A 5,908-nucleotide genomic window follows, 5' to 3' on the forward strand; every position below is an offset into this window, starting at 1 on the left:
CTATGCAGTGCTGCACGAAAGTTCATCGAGGTCCGAGCAAACTGTTTGAGAGGGCACCTTTGCAGCCAAGCGATTCCCTCGACGAGATTGCTCTTCAAATTCCGAGGTGAGTGATGCATGCGCGGTTATATTTTATTTCAGCAACAAGATTTGATAATGAGAATAATCAGTTTGCGTTTTTGGGTGAGGTACTCTAATCAATATTTTTACTTTTCTGTGCGTGAATCTTCAAAATGATGAAACCCCGATGAACCTGTCGCATTTGTACTATTCGGACAATCTCATTTTTCACATGTAACATTTTTCCAAGTACTTCAGGAATTGTGAATATGAAATATTTCCACTGATAATCGTAGTGGAATATTTTTAGTGACTTCAGGGAAATGAATGACCTTCTGATTAACATATTTCGTCAATTTTTTCGGTTAATCGGAATTTACTATCCTGGGAAATTGAAAAGTACCATTTTTTTCCCACGGTTTTTTTTTCGTCCAATCGTCAGGAATTGAATTGTCACAAACTATTCTCTAATCAGAACAGAGTAATTTGCTCCTCGGATGGTAAAAAAATCAGGATCTATTTTAATATGGGCCCTTGACATGAAACTACTTACTGACATGGCAAAGGAGTTGAAAGATGATGCACAGAGCAGTATAAACCCATCACCTCTCATAGCAACGAAGTATCAAGGGGTCAAGAAGTGCCAGACTGAGGAGCAAGCACTTCACTCAACTTCCTTTCAACGTACTGAGAAAACTCTTCGGAGTATATTCTTCCTTGACTCCTTCAATTTCGCTCGCTGCATCTGTGAGTGGCGGTGTCAGTTCTAGAAACAAACGTGCAAGTTCGTTAAAAGAACGGAGTAAACTGATGTCACCCAGTTTTAGTGATGATATCTCCGAAATAATGACGGTGAGCTACAGTGTAACGACAAAAGCGATAAATTCCAAAACCTAAACGTTAAAAATTATTCTTTTTGATGAATGTCTTCAATATTTTCCTTTTTTTATCATAAAATTATCAATTTTCATTATTAATTTTTATATGTTACGAAAAAAAGAAAATTCAAATTCAATTTCGAAATTCGTTTTTTTGACAATGAATTGAATATCCGAAATATTAAAAAAATCGTCAATTATATTTCATCACAGCAGGATTTATTATTCATACAATTTAAAAAATCGATAAACTCATTTCTATCCAGTGTGAATTATTTAACGAGCTGGCACTTATCCAGATCATTACCTGATCATATTACATCGCATATTCTTAATTGATGCCCTTTCAAAAAACACTAAATAATTAAATAACTTTAATATCTCCGGATGACCAGTACCGTCCAGCGAAAATTTGAGGCGAAGCACTAACTAAAAAATTCACCTCAAATGATATTAGACACATCTAAAAAAGGTATGATCTCCGTTCATATTTCAGCACGAGAAGAAACTCGTGAAGAGGATTTCCTCTTTCCTCACCACATGCTGCAGAAATAATAAACTGGTATTTGAAAATGAAAAAAGTGGTGAACCCACCATTTATAACATTTCATCTTCAGCAGCTGGAAGTGAAATATATCTCGCAACAATACGCCTGATAACAGTTTCATATCCTGCAGAAGAGTATGATGATTAGTTATCATCTTTCAGGATCATTACGATAAAAGGAGTGTTGAGGGTCTTACGCTTCACTTTCCGTTTTCCGACGTTTGACTTATCGCTCCAGTGAATTGAGGGGCTTACACCCCTGTGTATCGCCACCCCATCCTCTCCCATAACTTCTCATCAGACCGAAATTTACCCGCAATCCTCCAATTATATTCCTGACAGCACACTTTATCGATAACGACGCGTTTCTTCTTCATTCTCTTCAATATTTTTATTACATTGTATGATTCCCTGACCATAGACACATAAAATCAACAATTTACATAACATTATCCACAATGAAATAATTAGATTAATCAGAATTAATCATTCGTGATAATGCGTTTGTAATCACTGGAAATTGCATAAGACGATTACTAATAGTCAATCACATCAATCCGATCGTTAACGTAACAGGAAAACGTTCACCCGACTGACTTAACTGTCCCGAGAAGACTCTCTAATAAATCACAATTGGTAATCCAGGATATAGAACTCTTCTGGATGACGTGTACCTAGAGCAAACCTTGGAAAGATACCTCTTGGCTGGTGCTGGCACTGTCGGTGGTGAACTGAATCATGATTACCCTGAGAGCATCGTCCTGTTACTCCTCGTGTCGAGTCGATTTTTATCCCCGGAGGGAGAAGCTAAGTGGAATTGAGCAAATATATACTGCAGGAACTAGTGGAATGAATCGACTTGTCAATATTATCAAATGCCTCATCCTCCACCGCATAATGAGAAGGAAGTGGACGCAAAATCATATTATCCTTCATCCTAATCGCTAAGAAAACTTTCTTACAATTATTACTCATTACATCCCGCATTACACCGAAGGAATAATTCAATTAAAATTACAATAATAATCCAGTAAAAATTCCCAGAAAAATTATCGAAAATCGTAATTTCGAATTAACGATCGGTTTCGTTTATTATTAATTTATTATTCATTAATTGCCCAACAGATTCTTTCATTTAATTCGACTCTAGATCTACAGGGTTTTCTGATCAAGTAGTTTTATTTTTTTCTAAATAATTCCACCAGTAATTCGACTTCAAAGCGTTCATTAGCTTCTCGTCTCCGGGATTTACTGTCCGCTTTGATCTCAGGTTAAGAGTCAATTCCACTAATAGCTGGTTGAATATTAAATCGGAAGAAGTTGATGGAACTTTGTGGGATGAGAAAATAAGTAATAACATTACAAATATAAATTAATCCTCAAGATTCGCTTCAGAAGACCTCAAAACCCCGAATATTTGGATATCTTTTCAGAAAATTCACTGTTGGCTGAATCTATTCAAGATTCTTCTGCAATGTACATTATTGGGACAAGAAAGTAATTTACATGGTATCATGTCGAGTTTACCAAGTCGATTATGCACTTGAGCGCGAAAGATAGACTTCGAGGCACTTCACCGATGAAAACCCAGAAGAGATAATAGACAAACTTCCATCCATCCTCTTATTTTTATCAATCCACATAGTCCTGATTTAAGTTACTGGAAATTTCTGCTGCAACTGTTTCATTATTTTTCTTCCTTGTTTCAACTTTTCTCTCAACTTCACTTCTAGAACTTAATTCGCTTGTAGTTTTATGGGTGCAACGGGTATTCCAGTAATTCCTGCTCAACCATTTTCTTTTATTCTCAATTGACCAGCGTTCAGAGCTATTGATTCTGTATTCATCAGGAAATTTATTATGTCTGAACCAATATTTACTGTTCAATAATATCCAGTTAAGCCAGAATGATTTATTGGAGTTAAATAATTTATTATAATTTACATTCCATAACGACAACCATTAATCAATCGATTATTATTATTAAATATTAAAATTTGAATTTAATTATATAATTCAACTGCACCACTTGCTCTTCAGGACGAAATGTGTAAACACAAGATCACCACAAGTTCTCAACTTATCCTCACTAATTTATTTTAAAAATTATTGTTAAAAATTTTCCAGTTGGGATATAATGGATCCTCAATTATTATTATTAACCCAACAAATCCGATATACTCCATAATTCAATTGCATGACCTGGTCCTCAGGACGAAAAGGGTAAACACCAATGGGGTCAGTACAATCACTCGAAAATCTGGACTGGCTCCACTCGAAACTGACTTCCGCATCCGAGGCATTCTGATTACCTGCCAATTATCGTCTTGTTATTGGTACAGGACGATTTCGAGTACAGGGGGTTCATCCATTGTGATTCTCCTCGAACGTGCATAGTCGGATAGCTATTGCAGGGCTCAGTACATGTGAGACCCGATTACAAAGCCTTGAATTGTGAATCTAGCCTATACACCAGATTCAAATACCTTCATCCCAGGGCTGTCCCAACTTCTCCCATTTTGTGACATTTTCAGGATTCACTGGGCTGTCACAAATTGGGACACTTACTTCTTTGTTCGATTCCTTTCTCTTCCAATTTTTCTCGCCTCCCTTTTTTTCAGCCTCTTCTTCATTGTTTTTGAGCTTTTTTTAGTGCTATTCGGTGTTACTCGTCATGCGGGAGTTATTGATCTTGATGCCGCGGAGGACCTGTCACTTTTCCTCATTTTTTAAGGAGAAAGCCGGAATTATTTCGGTCTAGACGGAAATTGTGATGGTGACATTTCCTTTTGATCCTTTTTTTTATTTATTTATTTAAAGTGTTGAAATTCAAATTTTATAGATTGAACTATAAAAAAACTTGTTTGTTTTAAATAAACATTTGTACTTTATTCATCTTTTTTTATTAAGGATGTGCGTTAAATTGAAATTCAATGAATCGGAGAAATAGTTTTCTTGAATAATTTCTTGTAATCTCCGATCTTTAATTTAGAAAATATTATTCATTTCGAAATTGTCTTTTAAAAAATTCTCTTTGCGTATGATTTTGAGAATTCGCGGAGCGTCGGATGATCCCTGAATTTAAAAAACATTTATTTCGTAATTCGGAGAGAGCGCAGAATCAGTAGCTCGGAAGTAAAACGGGAAAATCTCCGGAAGAAAATCAATTTTTCTCCCGAAACTTTTTTATTGAATTACAAAATGGCATTCAGTCAATCAAGCGCGAGTCAGTCCCTCCTAAATTCTACTGCTACAATTAATTATTATTATTTTATATTAATTTCATCATTGATCACCCGTCGGTAAGTCTCGTCGACAAATCTGCGCGCGTCATTACCGATGTATCACGGTGTGACACCTTTATTCAAAATGTTTCAGTTTACCAAGTAGTCGATTCAATTAATATTCCATCTACCGGACATGAAATCACTCATTTCAAGAGTCAACTCCACAATTAAATCATGCCAAAACTCAATTCAGAATTGCAATTATTCAACCGTATCATTTACGCATAAATGTCGAAATAAAACAATTAAAATCTTTAATCCCACAATTCCATGGATTTATCCTTAAAAATAAAATTTATTAAAAACTTACTAACAAATCTTTCGCGAGATCGATAGAACTCTAAGATTCTAAACAAATCCATTTTTTTGCAATAAATAATTCGTTTTTATGAACATTAAAACTGAAGATATTTTACATCCAAAAAAACTAGTAGAATTTTTAAAAATACAAAACAGAAGAAAATTATTTGAATCCATAATTATACATAATTCAATTAATATTTTTTTATGATTGCTAGATGCATATGTTTTTTTCTTATTTTTCTATTTCCCCCAATTTTATTAATATCATTCTTTAACTCAATATATCTCATCACTTTTAGCATTGAAAATAAAAATGGCTCGCCAAATAAATTTCCTATCGATCCGGAAAAAGAAAATCCCCAAATAGAATCCAAATATTTAGATAGATTCACCAGTGCTAAATAAATGACCGAAAAAGAAAAAAAAATAAATAAATCTAGCGTAAACAATAGTATCTGTGCAAAATCTCGACTAGAAATCCACGAGATCGCCAACTTTTTCCTGGAAAATATAAAAAACCATTAATACGTTGTGCAATATCGTTAAAAAATCACAATTCACGGCAGATGGCTCGTCCCCCAACAAAACGCGGTAATTTAAAAAGTTAAAGGGTTATAAAACGTAGAACGTGTAGATTTTTCGTTAGCGAGGTCAACGAGCACCGGACAATTTATTATTTTTCATCAACCCCCCCCGAGTTATTGTTTATCCGGCGAATTCCCCCACCGCTGACCAAAGAAATACTATGAGTTTGCGCGTGAGTCTGCCCCGTTATCATTTTAACCTGGTGGTGATACCGATAGTCGGCACCACCTCATTTCGAATCTGTCAAGA

At 35.0% G+C, this 5,908-nt stretch overlaps 1 long non-coding RNA gene across 1 annotated transcript; it reads right to left on the reverse strand.

Moving 5' to 3' along the window:
* Nucleotides 1-678: 678 nt before the first annotated feature.
* LOC105263869 (uncharacterized) lies at nt 679-1,850 on the reverse strand. Its single transcript, XR_891936.1, has 3 exons — nt 1,682-1,850; nt 1,533-1,609; nt 679-826 (listed from the first exon to the last, which is right to left on the reverse strand). It is a non-coding gene; the product is annotated as an uncharacterized lncRNA (long non-coding RNA).
* Nucleotides 1,851-5,908: the final 4,058 nt, after the last annotated feature.

Source organism: Fopius arisanus, unplaced genomic scaffold, assembly GCF_000806365.1.
Source record: "Fopius arisanus strain USDA-PBARC FA_bdor unplaced genomic scaffold, ASM80636v1 scaffold00017, whole genome shotgun sequence".
Classification (NCBI taxonomy): Eukaryota; Metazoa; Arthropoda; class Insecta; order Hymenoptera; family Braconidae; genus Fopius; species Fopius arisanus.